The sequence below is a fragment of the Macrotis lagotis genome, chromosome 3 (genome assembly GCF_037893015.1).
Source record: "Macrotis lagotis isolate mMagLag1 chromosome 3, bilby.v1.9.chrom.fasta, whole genome shotgun sequence".
In the NCBI taxonomy this organism is placed as follows: Eukaryota; Metazoa; Chordata; class Mammalia; order Peramelemorphia; family Peramelidae; genus Macrotis; species Macrotis lagotis.
The window spans coordinates 239,177,203-239,196,793 of record NC_133660.1 but is presented as its reverse complement, the minus strand read 5'-3'; the positions used below and the strand labels follow the sequence as shown (position 1 = coordinate 239,196,793).

At 34.1% G+C, this 19,591-nt stretch overlaps 1 protein-coding gene and 1 long non-coding RNA gene across 6 annotated transcripts in view; one reads left to right on the top strand and one right to left on the bottom strand.

Annotated features, from left to right (window-relative positions):
- Nucleotides 1-19,591, top strand: part of SBF2 (SET binding factor 2) — a 483,290-nt gene that overhangs the window by 146,630 nt on the left and 317,069 nt on the right. The gene's annotated exons all lie outside the window — the stretch shown is intronic.
- LOC141518351 (uncharacterized) lies at nucleotides 686-19,384 on the bottom strand. Of its 3 annotated transcripts, none has more exons than XR_012477160.1 (4): nucleotides 19,314-19,384; nucleotides 17,538-17,685; nucleotides 6,588-6,665; nucleotides 686-1,126 (listed from the first exon to the last, which is right to left on the bottom strand). It is a non-coding gene; the product is annotated as an uncharacterized LOC141518351 (long non-coding RNA). The 3 variants fall into 3 exon arrangements; XR_012477161.1 differs by lacking the exon at nucleotides 686-1,126 and adding an exon at nucleotides 6,877-7,044 and having other exon boundaries at nucleotides 6,498-6,665; XR_012477159.1 differs by lacking the exon at nucleotides 686-1,126 and having other exon boundaries at nucleotides 6,498-6,665.

The window sequence follows — 19,591 nt, the reverse complement described above, 5'->3', positions numbered from 1 at the left end:
TTTGAAGGGGATAGCCTCTGTAGATGCACAAACAGAAGATGCAGTGTGGAGTTCACAAAAAACTAATAGTGGCATAGTTCTTGTAGAAATAGTTACTAAAGGAGAATAATAGGAAACAAGCATGAAAAGGTAACCAGATTTTAAGATCTTAAGTGTTCCTCTGAGAAGCTTGTATTTTATCCTCTAAGCAATAAGGTTATGTCAAAGCAAATATTAAAACACCATTGTTCATAATTTTGTCATATTAAGTCTTATTTTCCTAGTGAGACGTATAATTGCGTCTCTCATTTATAAATTCATTGAATCTAGGCAAAATAGATTTTTATAAGGCCTAGCTCAGTTCCTAGCATAAAAACCTCTTCATGAATGTCTTTATAACAGTAATGATAATCAGAGAGATCTCTTCCTTTTTTCTCTTTTGTACATTGCTCCCAGTGCCTACTTTACCTCCTTTAATAGTTCTTTCCAGGCCACACAGTATGGTGCAGACCAAAGAACACTGTGTTTAGATTCAGAAGATCTAGGTTCAAGACTGTTACCTAGCATGTACTAGGCCAGATTTTGAGCAAGTCAGCCTTTCTCGGCTTCCCTTCCTGAGCCTGGAAAATAGAGAAACCCTCTTTCCCTAGACATTAGTATGAGGCCTAAATGAAGTGAAGTACAAGAAGCAGTCATCAGATTTCAGTCCTTTATTTTCTTTGGGCATTCAACTTGAACAAACATTTAATAGGTTTCATTTGGGTGCCTAATCTCTGCTATACTGAGAGGAAGAAGAAGCTTTAGTCACACTTCACATTGCCTCCCATAAAATGGGCATTTTTTTTCTTTTTTGGTTTGTTTGACCTTGCTCTCTTTTCACTGGCCAGAGTCTTTTTTGGATGTTCCATTCTCATCTATGCTGACTGTAAGTTGAGAGAGTTTGACTTGCTGGTCTGGCCCTGCCACTGATTCTTTGAGTGACTTTAGACATGCCCATTTTTCTCTGTGCTTCATTTTTCTTGTTGGTAAAATTACAAGCATGCTTAGGTGATTCCTAAGTACCTTCCAATTCTGATATTCTCAGATTCTGAATCTAGTGGAATTGACTCTGGATCACAGGCATGATTTTCATCTCAGTCCTTTCTACCTACAAAGGTTTAGAAAAACAACTTTAGATTCAAAGTTTTGTGATTTAAAAAATATTGGTTCTATTGGCGATTTAACAATATGGTTTGTTCTATGAAATAAGTTTTCTACAAACAGAAGAACTATAGAAAAAACAATGACACAAAGTGATAAATGGATAAAAATATTCAGATCTTGCTGAGGCTCTCAGATCTTTCTGAGGCTCTCTAAAGAACAAAATATTTTTTAAAAAAATTATTAAAGAATAGCTGATTTATCTTTGGATAAACTGAGATTCAAAGAAGAAAGAGGGATTTTTCCAAGGTCACACAAATTCTTAAAGAGCTGAAAAATAGGACTCAGATCTCCTGACTTCTTAGTCTAGTGTTGTTTCTCCTATACCATCTCACCTCCATGCTAGAAGCAATTTCATTGTTTGTATTTATATAATGACCTTCATCCAAGCATCATAAAGCTCCTTACAAATATGCCCATAATTTTCTTTTCAAATGGCACATAAGGTAGAGGGCAAGTATTTTAGATTTGAGTAACTGATTACCTATGGCATTCTCAAGGTTACTGTGGTAGCACAGCCAGGAATTAAATAAAGCCCTTTCAGTTCAACTCACTTGTGCTGTCTACAGATCCTTGAATTTAAAAATTAAACATTAATATTAGTGGTTGTAAATGAGTGTTTAGGGAAATTACAATTTTTTGCTTATTACATTCATAATGCAATTAAACATAATGCTAATCTGCCTTAAAGGATAGAGTAATTTTGATTTAAAACCTTTGATTTCTGAACATATTTTAAAATACAATAATGTCATGTGAAATATTGTAATTTTTAAGTATTTCTGATTTTTTTTTAAGGTTTTGATTCACATATACCTCCACTTAGTAAAAATCAGGGAAGCACTGTTTTCAAATATTTTTCAAATATTGAATACTAAGTGTTAGTGTCTTTCAGTGTGTTACAGTCAGTTTAACTTATTTGAAATAAGAGAAATTCTCTGATGGTTATCCAGTTTAATATAGAAATGTTTCACTACTGCAAAATAACCTATAGAATGACTGGAGGCAGTTTGAAATAAAGATAAAATTAACTTGTTCAGGTATCTGGATCTGATCTTGTATTTTTCTTTTCCAATTGTACATGACCATTTTGGTTGGGACATTTTGTGGGACTTTTTGTTTAATTATATCATACTGCTACTTAAATCCAGTATCAGATAACATTAATTTCTCCCCTCTTCCATGCCATCTTCTACCTCCCAGTCTTTGTGGACTTTGCTTTTTGTTCTGGGTTCCAGTAATTTCTTTGACCTTATTCAACTATGTTGCTTAATTTTAAACAACTGTGTGGAAATAAGTTGGATTTTATACTTCATCTTAAGAATTTGCCAACATGAAGCCTATCTCCTTCAACATGTTATGTTTTATCCATGTCATTCATATATGATAGTACAAATGTTTAGTGTTTATTAATCTTGAACTAATTTTGAACTTAATGTTTGGAAAGCAATTTTTTTTTTACCATTAACTATACTTTGAAATGTTTTCAGAAATACTTTATTTGAAAATACTCTTTTTGTGGTGGTAAAGAATTGGAAATTGAAGGGATGTCTATAAGATGGGAAATTACTAAACAAGTTGTAGAATATGAATGTAATGGAATATTATTGTTCTAAAAAAATGAGTCGGCAGATTTCAGAAAAGCCTAGAAAGACATGAACTGATGTAAAATGAAGTGAACAGAACCACTGAATATTCTCCTGAACATTGTACATGGTGATTACAGTATTGTACAGTGATCATCTATGAAATTACTTAGCTATTCTCAGGAATACAGTGATCGAAGACAATTCCATTGAACTCATGATGAAAAATACTCAGAGAAAGAAAGTCTGAATTTAGATCAAAGCATAATTTTTTTTACTTTTCTTTATTGTTTTGGTGTTTTTTCTTTTGGTTTATTTTTTCTTTCATATCATGACTAATAGGGAAATATGATTGTACCTATATAACTTATATAAAATTTCTTATCCTTTTGGGGGAGAAAGAGAAAATTTGTAAGTCATAATTTTAAAAAATGAATGTTAAAAATTTTCTTTACATGTAATTTATAGGGGTGGCTAGGTGGCATAGTGGATAAAGCACCAGCCCTGGAGTCAGGAGTACCTGGGTTCAAATCCGGTCTCATACATTTAATAATTACCTAGCTATGTGGACCTGGGCAAACCACTTAACCCCGTTTGCCTTGCAAAAACTTAAAAAAAAAAGAAAATACTATATATATATGTATATATGTATATGCACATATACATATATATATATATATATATATATATACATACCTACATAAAACATATATAGGTATATATGAAGAATTATTATATTTTTAAAATCCCATAACTCTATGACAGAGTTTCTCTTATAGTATCAATCATTTTCTCTCCTTATCTCCATCTTGATTGATTGCAATCTTTCTTTTAAAAAGACCCAATCCAATCTATATGAAGCGTAGCTGGATTGTATTCCATCATTACCCAGGACAAAAGGGATCTCTCTTTCCCTTTCTCCTCTCTCATTTTTCTTTAAATTTTTTTTTTTATTTATTTAAGGCAATGGGGTTAAAAGTGACTTGCCTAAGACCACACAGCTAGGCAATTATTAAGTGTCTGAGGTCACATTTGAACTCAGATCCTCCTGTTTCCAGGGTCAGTGCTCTATCCACTGGGCCTCCTGGCTGCCCCCTCCTCATATTTTTCATAGCCCTTTGCCTGGCTCTGCCATTTTACATTTCACTAACTGTCCTTTATATCATAATTATTTGTGTTATTTGTATTAGTTAATTGTCTTTTCAACTCATGGTGTCTATAACAGTATATTTTCTAGAACACCAGAGGGTTTCAAATATATAAAGGACACTGAATAAATGTTTAGTGAATTAAACTAAGCTCTTTACCCAACTCTCCCTTTGGATATTTTAGTATCACTTGATTGCCAAGAGGCTGGCTACATTCCAGAACTGCCTCATCAAAGGCCCTGTCTTGCCATTTAGAGTTTAATGTATCATTAAAGTGATGTTGCTGCAGCTGCTTAAAAAGCTAGATATTATTACTATGTAGGTATACTGCTTACATTCTTTATGAGTCTAGCTACAGACTTCTGGGAAATATTAGCAGACAGATAACCCTGGTATGGCCCAGTCTGGAATAGGTTGAGTCCCTGAGGAAAGGCTTAGGATACTCTGGGAGGATGAGTTGTGAATGACCCCATATTTCAAAAAAATAACTACTGTAGTCACAAGCTAAATAGAAGCTTTATATATGTATGTACTTTGGAAAGGTCTCTTGGTCTTCACAAACAAATATATAGACCACTAGTCTTGTCACTTATTAACCCATATCAGTAATAATTCTAGTAATTCTAGTATTTGTACAAGAAATTTCAGATCTTTAATAATTACAAAAAATGTCATGAGTACTTGAAGAATAGTTTCAGAGATCTGTCAAAGAAAACCTTTTTTGTTTTTTTAGTTTTTTTCAGAATATTGCAGTATGATGTAAAAAAAAGATCAAGAGTGCTGAGAGCTGGATTGTGGGCCTATCTCTGATGCTTTGTCTCTTACTGACAACAAGTCCCTTTCTCCTTAAAGCTTGTTTCTTGAAGCTAAAAGGAAAGAAATTAGACTAGATTATATTGGAATCCTCCAACTTGGGGAAACTATAGTGTGTAATTCCTACTTTGGATGATTTTTATGTCTTATAATTGTGATGTTAGATGAGATGAGCAAGACTAGGGAGCAGCTAGGTGTCGCAGTGGATAGAGCATGGGCCCTGGAGTCAGAACGACCTGAGTTTAAATGTGGCCTCAGACACTTATAAAATTACCTAGCTGTGTGACTTTGGGCAAGTAACTTTACCCCACTGCCTTTCAAAAAAATCTCCAAAAAAACAAAAACAAAAGTCTACCTAAGCTGACATGATATTGCCCTGTTATAGAACTTGGACATTTTTTTGGTTAACTTATAGCAACATGGTTAGCTTGATTCAAAGTCAGAAACCTCCTGCCTTCAAGTTCCAACTATGCCACTTTATTTGATCTGTGACTTACTCACCTAACCTCTCCCAACCTGTATATCACTTACCTCAAAGGCTTATTGTGAGGACCAGTTGACATAGTTTATGTAAAACACTTGACGGACCTTAAAGTATTATAGGAATATGATCACCATTATTTTATTATTTTGTTAGAGGTCTGTGATTTCATCAGTGTGCAAAGTTTCTTCATTCATATCATAACCTATCTTTAAATTTACTCAGAGAGGGGCGGCTAGGTGGCCCAGTGAATGGGGTGGTTAGGTGGCACAGTGAGCGCGGGCCCTGGAGTCAGGAGTACCTGAGTTCAAATCTGGCCTCACACACTTAATAATGACTTAGCTGTGTGGCCTTGGGCAAGCCATTTAACCCCACTGCCTTGCAAAAAAAATTTTAAAAAAATGAAATAGACTAAATTTGCTCAGAGAGGTTGTGACTTGGTATCTGCACCCAGATCTTTCTTATTTTAAGTTTAGCACACACTCCAGTATACTACAAAATTGTTATTTCTATTGCTATCTTGTTCTGATCATTTTTAGTAGAATTCAGACAGAAATAGTCCCAGCGCAAATATCTATCCTGCTATTATTCTTTTATAGTTGATGTTTCTCCATCAACACACAAGATGTCTGCTCTTTAAAATATTGGGATATAAGCTTATCTTATGTAGAAACATTAAAAGTTTCTGTGGGACAACTCCCATTATTATTATTATGAGTACTGATAGATTAATTTAGTTGTTGTCTATAGGAGACACAAATACGGAAACCTGTTTCAGGAAGAAAATGTGTGACTTGGTGATAGTGTGCACCAATGGAGGAGAAGCATGTGTGTAGATGAAATCACAATTTCATTGAAAGAATATTTTTGGTAATTAGGGTTTGTGTAACAGTGGACATTAACTATTGCTTTTCTGGGTCTCAGTTTCCTCATATGTAAAAGAGGGAGGTTGTACTAGAAAATTTTAGTAATTCACTTCTACAATGTTCTATAGCTTAGAAGTGCTTTCTGGTCTGTAAGACCCTTTTCGGTTCTAAGGTTCTGTTTTACCCCCTTTTTATTAATGTAGAACCTTGGGACACATCTCCCTCTGATGGCCACAGATGGAAGTAGGATGCTTTGAACTGGTTGTGTTAATTTCTTACCAGCATCTTTGGCAAAAGAGCGACTTAAACCAATACTTGTTCCTTCCAGAACCCTACTATGATGGTGACAGGTTATAATAAGTTCACAGATGCTAGGTCTGGAATGGAGGGAAAGGGAAATGGTGTTCAAAAACTACTGTTCAAGAGGGGATCAGGAAGTCATTTAATAATATCCATGGTGGAACAAAGATGACACTCTGATCTGATGTGTCTCTTTCAATACTAGAAGACTCACAACTCTCCCAGAAAACTGCAGAGGTACTTCTGAGGTATAGTTCATTTTCTTGGAATCACCTTGCTCACATTTTCATATCTGTGAAGAATAAAAAACATTTTCTTACATTTCATTCCAGTTAATACCAAAGACCATTTACCTCACCGGGCATAGATTTAAAAACCACTAATAGAATTATAATTTTAATTTTTTAAACACTTAAAAAAGTGGTTTAAGATTGTCATAATTTTTAGTGCAATTATGTTAAACTGAGTGTGTTTACTTACATATACAGATTTGGAAGAACTACCTTATGGCTTTCTTCCAAGACTGAGGAGAGAAGCAAAACTCCCTAAAACCCTGGTGGAAATAGCAGCTTTCTCTGGTTCAAATTCTTTCCTGCTTCATTAATTGTATCACCTTCTTTTAACAAACCACAAAAATGTCTCCTATATCTCCTGTCAAATGTGGAAATTCCCTGAAATGAAAATGATAAGTTATTCATTCATTCATCAAGTATCTAATAAATACCTCTTTATTGACTTTAAGCACAGTGCTAGTAGCCCTTGGGGATACAGTGTTTATTTGTTCTACAAACTAGGAGTTTGTAAAATAGAACTTGGAATAATCCAATGTCACTGATAGAAAGTTATTTCATGTTATAGATGAGGAAACAGGCTTAGAGAAGGGGTGACTTCCTGACTTCCTGTAATATTCTTTAAATGAACCTCCTTTCTTTTGTACTATCACTGTGCAATAGTGTCCTCCAAGAACTGGGAAATAATGTACTTCAAAGATATAAACAACAACACACTGAACAGTGTGCATTAAAACATGGAAGGACATTAGCTTACAAGGGGCTAAAATCATGTGGACATAATAGTACCTCAAGAAACAATGATTTCATCCTTGAGAGTGTCCTTTATGCCAGTGAAGCTCATGACCTTGCCGTGTCTATCACCTTGCCATGACTGTCACCAAAAAGAAAGTCATCACTTGTTGGTCAGCATTCCTAGCATAGCTAGTCTTGACCTTAGACAGTAGATATGTTGTTGATCTATCACAGAGCTTATGTTCTGCTGGCATAGCCAGAGACAATTCAGGATGACCTCCATTAGAGGAGCACCTTAATGGAGGATTTTGGAATTCAATGTCAATTCAGCAAATATTTGTTAAGTACCTTCTGTGTTCAGAGTTCTATGCTAAGATCTGGGGAAGACAGAAACAACAACTAAAATAATAGTTCTTGCCCTCTAAAAGTTTATATTCTACTAAAGGAATAAAACATGCACATGAGGAAGTATGATACAGTGGAAAAAGCATTGGTTTTTAATAACAAATCTTGGTACTGCTGCTTATTACCTCTAGGTCTTGGGAAAATAACTTAAGCCCCTTTAGGCTTAATTTCCTCATCTGTGATATGAGGCAGTTGAATTAGTTGACCTATGTGGTTCCTTCCAGCTTTAGATCTATAACTGTTGATATAATACAAGGCAAACTGGCAAGTTGAAAGATCAGGTTCTAGTCCAGTTTTTCTGGAATGTAGCATTTACATGCTTCTTACACATAAAGCCAAAAGATATGCTAATTGCAGCTAAGTAGAAGGGTGGCTCGCAAGTTCCCTTCCTAGAGGCAAATAAAGAAGTTGGTGGAATTCATTTCATCATGTACCCTAAAACAATATGGAACATAATTTCATGAAACAATTGGTTATCTCTGCTTTCAGTACTTATGATGAGCATAAGAGATCACTACGAATTTGAATGCAACTCATGAGCCTGCATCTTTTGTTGAAGATTAGAAGGTAAAGAAATTCTATGAGAAACTCCACAAAATGCTTCAAACTAAATCAACACATTGATTCTTGGTGACTTTAATTCAAAGGTAGGCATAAGGAAGTATGGTTAAAATGTTTTTTGAAAAATATAGTTAAGGATTAAGAAACAAAAGAGTTCCCAAACCTATAGACTACTTAAAAGCATTATGCCTTTATATTGACATAGTATAATATAATTTAATAGTGTATACAAATCAGGTGTTATTTAGCCAAATGCAAAGTTTAAGATGTTATCAACCTCTCTTTCTGGTTTATTTTGGATAAGAAATAACTAGTAAACAATGTAAGATAATATATGAAAAAAATGTTAGTGACAAGTCCTCTTAAACTAGAATAATCAGAGAGGTCTTTTTTGGAGGAGGCAGGGATTAATCTGTGTTCAAAAAAAAGATTTAAAATCCAAGACATTGATAAATGAATGAAAAAGCACGTGTGGATTTCTTATTGTGTGCCATTTGAATTAAATTTTAGGGAGACAGATACAGAATCAAAGACAGCCCTTACCCTCAAGGAGTTTATATTTTAATGGGTATTGAAGATGATCAGATACCATTGTAGTTCCAATCAAATGATGCCAACTAGTAGTTCCTATGACCTACTGGGCAGCTTCTGGGAAACCAAAGTCTTAAACTATCAAGGGAAAGGTTAGCTTTACCCTGCTATTGAAAGATTATCACCATAAAAGTTCATATGACATTCCAAATGGCATTACTATAATGCTGTGGTGCTTTGATGACATGGGAAAGACCCCATTTAAAAGGCCAAGGACTCCCACTCTATCCAGATCAAAACCAGAAGTCCTATATAGGACTGAAAGAAGCAGTGAGAATGATAAGGATATCTTTGTACAACATTCCCCTTCTTTAATCAACATAATGTGTATGTTGTGTCATCATTCACTTGATGTCATGGTCTTTTTTGATTACAAAAGACAACAATTAATTGATTTTAAGTCATAGGATTGGTGAGTGAAGCCATAGGAGAATAGATTGACACCATCCATCCAGAAACAATGGCACAGTTGTGATTTGATCATGATTTATGGTTTCAGAACTGGAGGGCAAGGGAGGACTGGACAGCAAGGCAGTTGGAAATTCTGTAATGGAGACAGCCAGAAAATAGGGAGTGAAATTGAAGTGAAGCACCATGGCCTAGTCTTGCCTGGAATTGTGGTGTGGGAGATAGTTATACTCTCTAGAACCTAATTTAGTTTTATTTCCTATCTACATTGTAAGCTACTCAAGGGCAAGAACTGTATATGCAGGACCTGACACATCATAAATGATTAATAATTTTTTGTTGTCAATTCATTCTTAAAATTCTGGGTATGCTGATGAGCCCATGGGGCTTTCTTTCTATATTTTGCTATTCTTGATCTTCTTGAAAGAGAACAAACAAACTTTTTAATTGTAGCAATTTCATATGGTTCAGTTAACATAAAGACTAGATTTCAGTTTAATTCATTAAGTTTCCTAGCTTCAGGAATTGTCATCATATTAGAAATAGTGATAATAACAACAAGAAGAGACTTTACATAATTCACATGTATTCTCGTAATCATCATTTGAGCTTCATAAGTACCCTGAGGTAGATACATGTATTATATTAAACCTTATTATATCAATGGTTTTATTATATTAGACCCTTTTATAAGTGGGAAAACTAAGGATTAGTGAGGTTGACCTCTTTTAGGATGTAACAACTAGTAATTGCCGGAATTGCAACTTGAACTTAGGTCTTCCTGTTTCCAAAACTGTTATTCGAATTCCCTGCCATATTCTGTCTTATAAGAACTAGAATAAGTAATATGTGAAGTTAGTTTGACCTATTTTTAGTAGGTATACACATATGTATATATGAGTATATGGTGCTTATTTGAAGCTATTACATAATTGTTTGATTTGTCAGGGAAGACAAAACATAAACTTGAAATAATCCCCCTTTCTATTTTTGTTGTTCACATTTGTGAAGATGTTTGAAAATATATACATTTGAGACATCTATAAATCTAGAAGGATGTTTATTATCATGTACTATCCAATAATTTAAAGTTTAATTTATCTTAATTTCTTCCCATACCCACCTCCCCATTTGAGACAAGAGGGTTTGTTGACTGCATTTACTCTATGGGAGCATTTCTGAATCTTTCAGCACATAAACGTTGCAAATGATAGTATGTTATTATGGAAGGAACTGAAAAGTGATTGCAGTATATTGAAAAGTACTGCAAGATTGTATGGAGCCAAAAGAGAAAGAAATTGAAAATTGTAATTTTGTAAGTAAAGCAAAGACCAATCACAAGGTTGGCAGAGAGATACAGTATAGCAACTCAAGACACTGTAGAATACTATGCTTTTGGAGATTTCTTTCTACCATAAATATAGCTAGTTAGCAGATAATAGTTTATTTATATTTAATTTCATGTTTTAAAAGATGAAGGAACTAAAAATTCTGTTCTGAAATTATTCTCACTTAGGGGGAGGAACTGGTCAAGGGAGTAGAAATGATGAGAGCCTTGTGAAGGGAAAGTGACCATTTCATCTTATGGTTTATTTAGAAGAGAGGAAATCTGAAGATAGTTTTACTTGAACTCTAGATTTTTAGAAATCAAAAAATACAAGATTAAGCATCAAGATAAAATGGTTCAGGAGAAGTCAATCCAAGAGAAATGGGATTTGCTAGGTAACAAATGAAATTCTAAAGAATCAAAGGGAAACAATTCCATTGAAGATGAAAGTGAAATTTGACAGAAGAAACTGATGTGAATGCCTCAGGAAAAATACATGTATATAAAATCAAAACAGCACCAAGTAACAGAGGATGAATAAAAAATTCACTACATCACCCTATAAAAATAACATCAGGAATACTGAAAGTTCAGGATAAACTGAATATAATGAGGAAGGCTAATGACAACAATGTTGTTATTTCATGGTATAACATGAAAATTCATGTAATTTGAAATGAGATGTTATTTCATTTATTTCAATGGATCTCAGTGAGGATATCTGTATATTTTTACAGATTGAAAACTATTATCTTTTTTGTAAACCTATCACAGAGGACCAATTTAATGTGTTGGAAGCCTATCTTTTTTGAATCTTTTATCTTAAAAGGTTTCAGAGATACCACAAAATCAGAAAAGAACTGGAAAATTCTGAAAGGTGAGGAGAGTCTTAGCTTCCTTCAAACTTTTTATGTTCCTATAAGACTTTTGTTGTAGTAAAAGTTGGCCAGCTAAATAGTGTAACAAAATGGATCTGAATATACAGAGATGGGATAAAGAATAATACATTCTATATGGAACACCACATGAAACACTATATGGAACAACTCTGAGATAGAATTCTCTTGAAAAATTGAACCATTATGATGTTAATTGGTGTCATTTATGATTTAGCATCTATTGGGTGAATTACTGTATTTTTGGGGCCTTTGATAAAATGATATAAAGTCCAGTGTAAATAGTCTTAACCTTCTAAATGTTTATGTTCATAACTTGTAAGACTGGCATAGATATACCATGCACACCATATATATATATATATATATATGTATATATACATATATATATATATAATAAAACATAAAGAAGAGGCATCTTTTCCTTTTTTTTGAAGGATTTTTATTTTTATTTTCACTTTCAAATTCTTAACTTTCCTCTGTTCATTCCCCTAACCATTGAGAAGGAAAGAAATACAAAACCTATTATATGTATGAAATCATATAAAACAGATTTCTACACTAGCTATGTTGTGGACTGGGGGCCATTGTAGACAAAAGAAAGAAAAAAAAGCTTCAATCTGGACTCAGAATTCATTAGTTTTCTGTCTGGAGGGGGAGAGAATTTTTCATTGTAAGTTATAGGCATCATTTTCAAAAGCAGGAGATAAAAATTATAGAATGAAAAAAGCACTTTAAAAAACTTTTTTTTTCCATTTTAATGAGAGATGATCTCATCAAAGCTCTTCGTTTTACTGATGAAGAAGAGACACCTTGAGAAATTGTGATTTACTTAAAGTCATACAGCTAGTAAGATGCAGAATTGGACAGCAAATTCCTTTAATAAATGAATATCTCCCACATCTCTGAGGGGGAAGCCATTGATCAAAAAATTATCTATAAAAGTTTTTGAATGTTAAAAGAATTTTTATCCAGGTTCCTAGTTACAGAACAGTAAAGTAAAACAGCCTGCTTAGCTTCTCCATTTTTATACCCCTACTATCCAACTCTAGAGGCAAAAGTCAATACCTAGAATAAGGTTGATGTATTACAGAAAACTGCTAGAGTTATGTATGCTGATATCCATATGAAACCAGTATCTTGTGATAGTTATCTCCCGCCCCCATTCACCCTAGTCTTCTGATAAGTGCCTGCTGTAGGTTGTACTACACAAGTGCTTCATTTGTCAGTTAACCAGATGTACAAACCACCTTAAGCTCCTTTCCTTTTTTGTTTGAAGTATAGACTGCAACTTGACTTTAAGGAAGATCTGCCCTTTCTTCAGTGTGCTTCTAGTTCAGCTTGCCCCTGCTCTAAAAGTTAGATGTTAATGTTGGTGCTCATAAGAGAAAAATACTTTTAAAAATGATGTAGGGAAGAGAATCAGTTGAGTAAATTAAATAAATTTCTGCACTTTACCTAAAGTAAATGACAAAATGCAACTTATTCCCTAGGACTTTAACCAGGTAGGAAGGAGTATATATAATCAAATCAAAGAGTCTATCTAATCAAATCAATTAAAATTGCAATATTGTCTAAGTGTGAAAAGTCCTTCTGTACATGGACTGTCCTCTAGATTTCATGTAAACTCCTTTAGGGCAGGGATTGTATCATTTTTGTCTTAGTATATATCCTCAGTTTCTAAACCAGTGTTTGGTATGTACTAGGCATTTAACAATTGCTTGTCAAGTGACTAATTGAATACTCTATAGCAGATTCTACCTCTTGACTCCTTCCCCTGTGTCTCATCCCCCTGCTCCCCACACACAAAGCATATCCTTTTTTAAAGGCAGCACTACTGTAGAAATTCCTTAGAAACTATCATTGATGCCATTGCCCAGATATGTCCAACTGAGCATTGTTTTGCAATTAGAACATGTTGTTCTGTTTGGAATTGCTTTTTCTAGCAATAGTGAGAAACAACTTAAGCAGATAGCAATCTCTTGTTACTGTTTCTAACAATAATATTTAGCAGCCAGTGGGTATTCTGCAAGTGTATTTCTCAGAAAAGCTGTGTTAAGTAAACAAACACTAAATACTCTGAATGACTGATAAATGATAGAATGAAAAGACAGTCAGTTGCCCATATCAGAGTAAAACATTGTTTATATATCATGGTAAATAATACTCCTCTTGTTTAGACAGGTCTTATCAAAGACAGTGTTAACATTTCATACCAAACATTTTTATAAAGCTCACGAGAACTAAAACTAACAAATTTTGAACAAGGCTGCCTCTAATCATATTTCATCAGTTTGTATTCGTTGTATATTTTGATCTATTTCCAGATCAGAAGTTATAATATTGTTTCAAAGGAGGAAAGATCATAACTTATGCAGTATTTGAACAGTCAGCATTTACAATAATAACTATATTTGTGGTATACAGACTAAGTTCATTTTGCCATTTCAGCAATAGGGAATGCCTTGACTTCGCTTTCTACAAATACTTCTATTTTTCTAAGTCATTTTGCCTTATAGAAAAGAGTTTAAAACATTGCATATTTCTCTTTGAAGGGTGTGATTAGTGTCCCAACCATACTGAAAGGTAAAACCTGACCAAATACTTTTGAATTGATGTAGACGAGGCATATCCTACCAAAAGGTCATTTGGAAAGAGAACATTTGTTCGCTTCTGCAGAACTCTGTATTCTAGTATTATGAGGGTTTCAAAGATGAATGAAGTACAGTCTGTGTTCACAGACACCTTACCTTGTGCTAGACAGGTTTCTGGTCATATACAAAGACAGGCCAGTCCTTGTCTCTGCCCTCTGGGAACTTATAATAGTTTGAAAAGTAAAACTAATCTAGGTAAGACAATGTGATGCGATGGTACGATACTGAACTAGGACTCAGGAGATAGAGATAGGAGTTCTGGTTCAGCCACTATCTCTGTGATCTTGGAGAAGTAATGAAAATGAGGGGGAAGTGTTCTAGTTCTAAATCCTTAAGAGGTTTTTGTTGTGGCTAATACATTTTTTTCTTTTCTTTTTTTGGGGGGGAGGTTTACAAGGCAGTGGAGTCACACAGCTGAGGCTGGATTCAAACTCAGATCCTCCTGCTCTCCACTACCCCAGCACATTGTTTCTTACAATATCACCTTTTCTAATGAGAACATGTGTATTTTGCTATTTTTTTTCATTGTTTTGTTCATTTATCAGATACCTATATGTTTTTTTTTTTGTAAGGCAAACGGGGTTAAGTGGCTTGCCCAAGGCCACACAGTTAGGTAATTATTAAGTGTCTGAGACTGGATTTGAACCCAGGTACTCCTGACTCCAGGGCTGGTGCTTTATCCACTAGGCCACCTAGCCACCCCTATCAGAAACCTATATGCCAAGAAATTAGACTCAGTGTTGACTGAGCAATACTACAATGTCCAGGGCCTTTGCTCATAAAGAAATTACAAGAAAACAGGAAAGAAGACATGATCAAATAACTGCAATCCATTTATTCTCACATAATAAATCAGCTTAGATAAGAATCACAGATCTTTTCAATTTCCTGAGCACTGCTGAATGAATTTTAGACCCTTATGATTTAATTGGTTTTAATATGGTTATCTCATGTAGGCGACATTTTCTCTTATGAAAGCATGTGGTATTTAAACCCACTTCTGTTTGAAAAGTTGTTCCCTGCAAGTACTTTGAAATCTTTCTTTTATGTACTATATATCTTGTAAATGATGCTCTCCTTATTGTGGAGATACATCAGAACTCAATCCTCAAATCCAATGTTTTTGTAATGGCGACCAGCCAGTTCTCAAGTCAGTAAATACAAGACTTCCTTCTTCCTTGGGATGTATTGAAGGAGTTTACAAAGATAAGAATTCAGTAATTGATTGTTGACATTCCTGGCATAATTATTTAATTATTTATTGTGCTATTCCATATGTTTAATGAGCTAGATATAAGAGCAACATAAAACAGGATTATTTTTGCATGTATAAAAAAATTCTAGTAAAGTGGCACAGGAATTAAAAGTAAAAAAGCCCCCCATTTAGAGAATTCCAGGAAATTAGTAAAATTCCTATGATTATAATTTACCAGAAGGAAAGGTCATACAGGATCATGAAAGGAAGCCCACCTTATTTCCCATATGCATATATTGATTTTGAACATGCTTTTCTGAAAAGGGAATTTTTATGACTAATAGGAAATTTCTATCTTTTATGTATTCTTTATACTTCCTGAAGTTATGTAGGTATGTTATTTTTTCTAGAAGAATTAAAGATACCTTTACACTCGAGCATATCTTTACTTTCACTTGAAATAGACAAAAATTCTACATATGCTTCCTTCTTGACTTAGAAATTGTTCATTTCATTTTGCATGATAGAATTGTTTTTAGTGAAGAATGTCTACCTAATGAACTTGAACTTTGTTCCAAAATAATGCATGGATAGAGAGTTATGTAAAATTTTGCTTGGCAGTTCTTACCATGCATTTATTTCTACCTTAGTTAAGATTGGTTTCAAAAGAAACCCTGAAGAAGTCAGTTGTACTCTTCTAAATGTGGCTAAAATATAATTTATTGCAAAGTCACTATATGTTACATAGTTTTGATCTTCTGCCAAATAACTTCAAAAAAAAAACTAAACATCGGTTTAGGTTTTCTTGTCAAAAATAAAAATAAACCTTTGATGAAATTCTATTATTTTACAGAAAAATACTGGGCTTTCATTTTAGCTTAAAGGTTATTTTACTGTGAGATATAGGAAATTAGAGAACCAAGTAGAGAGACAAATTAAGATATATCATATCACATGCGCTTTTTACTTTGAGAGAATATCTGGAGTGTTGTAATTTTTAAAGTGATACATTTTCTCTGCCATTTCCTTTGTAGGATTTAGAGCTGAAAAGAACCTTAGAAATCATGTGACCCAGTTCTCTTATTTATAGATAAGAAAACTGAGGCATGGACAGACAATTTGTAAGTAGTGGAACTGAGATTCCTTGAATGTAAATCCAATTTTCTTTCAAGTACACTCTCGAAGGTTACTTTGCAGTTATTTAGAAATATATTTTTAACTTATTTTACCTCTCCACTACTATTTCCCCTTCCCCCACCCCCACCCCACCTCTAAAACATAAACTGTGTAATTGGGTAATTAATTCATAAGAATGTAAAGGTTGAAATAGAGTGTGAGGAATAAAATGTGACCATGACAACATTCTAAACCTAAGTATCTTTCCTATTATTTATTTTGTATTGTCTGTACTTGGTCTCCAGGTAATTAATCACTGACTAAATAGACAATTTTTGTATCTTTATGAGAACTTCAAAGATTCTAGCACTGAAATTCTGTTCATACCTAAAGCATTTTCTTTTTGTTTAATGCTAATTCTTAGTCTTGCAGTTATGACATTTGCATTGGTGATTCTGTGGGTAACAATCAGTCCTGCTAAAAGTGACTGGAAATTAACAGCTGACTTAAGAGGAGAATGGAGATTAATAGGTTCAAAATATAAGTGCCATTATCTCTGCTAGTTCATATGGAATGATAATGCCTAGAAGCAAGTTGAGTAGGGGTAACATTGAGAGAAATACAAGCAAGGAGGAGTGGGCACAGAGTGGATCAGCTAGCAGAATACTTCAGTGGAAGTACCTAAGGAAGAAAGAGGGGGAAGTTGGAATTCCTTTAAGCTACTGAGTTGTTTATGATAGGTTACAGCTAGGTAAGGAATTATTTATTTTAATCAGAAGCCAAAGGGAATAGAGTTGGAGGAAGATTTTGCTTCTTCAGAGATCACAAGGTGCTAAAATGTGTAACTTGTCCTTCTAGCCTAAAGGACAGAAATAGGAGACAGACCTCTCCATTTGGCATTTAAAGATTTTCACGCTGGCTCTAACCTATCTTTCCAGACTTATTTTAGTTTACCTTCATTTCCATAGTCAAACTGGCCTACTTACCATGACAAGCAATCTTTCTTCAATCCGTGCCTTTTCCCCTGCCTGGAATGCTCCCCTCAAGGCTCACTTCAAGGGCTACCTCCTGTATGAAGTCATTGCTGATGCCCACAAACCTCTCTTGCTTTTGTCTGGGTTGTGTCGTTTTCTCCTGATGGAATATAATAAACTCCTTGAGGTTGGAGACAACTTTCATTTTTTCTTTATAACCCTAGCATCTGATGGTGCCTGGCATGGTAGTAGGGACTTCATAAATACTTGCTTCTTTGAATTAAACTGATGTACTAGTAAGTTAAAAGTCTAAGGTAGAAGACTTGACTACAGAAGAAAATAGAATGAAAACAGACTGAAGAGCCTGAAGTTAGAGCCCCAGTGCTGCCACAATGGGTAGAACTTTTAGGTATTCCAGGGCAAATTTATGGCAATATAAAAGGTCAATATACTTGAACAAAAAGAACAAGTATATTTGTATAGCTCTGGATAAAAATTTCACCCCAATCCTGTATTCCATGAAGACCTGGAATTTGGTAATTGTTCAGTCCTGTCTTGAGTCTATTTTCCTAAGCACAAGGGCTTTAGAGAGGAGTGAGTCACTCTATTAGTAATCTCCTAATCGCAATTAGCAGAGTAAGATATGACAGATTTTTTTCCAGCTGATAGGTTTCCTGAATGTGTCTACATTTGTACTGCCAAATAAGATATTGTACTAGTTCTCTGAAAAAATATTCTCATTTAAATAAATTAAAAAATATTCTCATTTAAATAAAAAAATTAAATACTATATAAATAATCTTATTTTCATAGAGCATTTTATGGAGCAATAGCAATTTTAAAATACATTGATAAACCACAGAAGGAGCTGTAGATCTTCATTTATAAATACATTTTATAAATATGAATACATATTTGTAACTAAAGAAAAAGAATGTCCACCAGTAAGCTACTGTTCAATATTTATAGCTACCACAGTCTCAATTTTATAGAGACTGTATATTGCTAATTTTGCCTTTTCACCTCAGGGATTATATAAAGTCTTTGCTTTAAAATATTCTGCTGAATCTTTTATTAGATTCCTTGATATGATTTTTTTTGCAAGGTAGTGGGGTTAAGTGACTTGCCCAAAGTCACACAGCTAGGCAATTATTAAGAGTCTGAGGTTGGATTTGAACTCAGGTCCTCCTGCCTCCAGGGCTGGTGCTCTATCCACTGCACCACCTAGATGCCCCGATATTATATTTTCTAAGTAGACATCAGTTTTGCCACACTGTTTGAAGTTTTCCTTCATATTCTTTATCTTCAGTAATACTATATCTACTTTATAGCATCAGCCCTTGCTCTGTCATGGCCCACTCATTGTGCAGATGTGTGCCATTAATCACAAGGAAAGTTGACTATTGATGGATTAAGCCCAAATCCATCCCTTTTCTTAGAAAAACAGCTCAAAGCTCATGTTGTACTTTGGTGGTTTATAGGATCATAGAACATTAAAACTAGAAGCATCTGAGGGAATGTCTGGTCGTTTGCTCACTTCACAGATGAGGAAATATAAGCACAGAAAAAAGTAATGTTTCCCAAATGATTGGACTTGGAAATAGTAGAGCTATGACAAGACATAGCTAAATAGTAAGTGATTTTTCCAGTCTCCCATACTGTGGTAATTTAATCTTAAACTATAAAAGATAAGTGGTTTACATGTAGCAGGATACTTGGCTTGTAAGTGGTAGATGAAATCAGAGCTTTGAGTCTTTGCCTTTTAGGAGACTGAATGCTACTATTTACCTGTTCTGTAGACCTCTTGTTTTAGTAGCTCCTTGGCACTGGATTTATAACATTCTATAGCATATGCTGATAATAAGTCACAGAGTTCTAGAGTGCCAGAGATGAAAGGAACCCAGCAAGTGACCCAAAAAGTCCATTCAACAAGTTGATAATCCAGTCCTCTCTTAAAGCCATCAAAATATTGACTTAGACAAACTAAGACCTTAAAAATTCAAGCTTAAAAATAGCTTAAATAAAATAGTTTAAAATAAATTAATAAAAAATTTTAAAAATTTAAA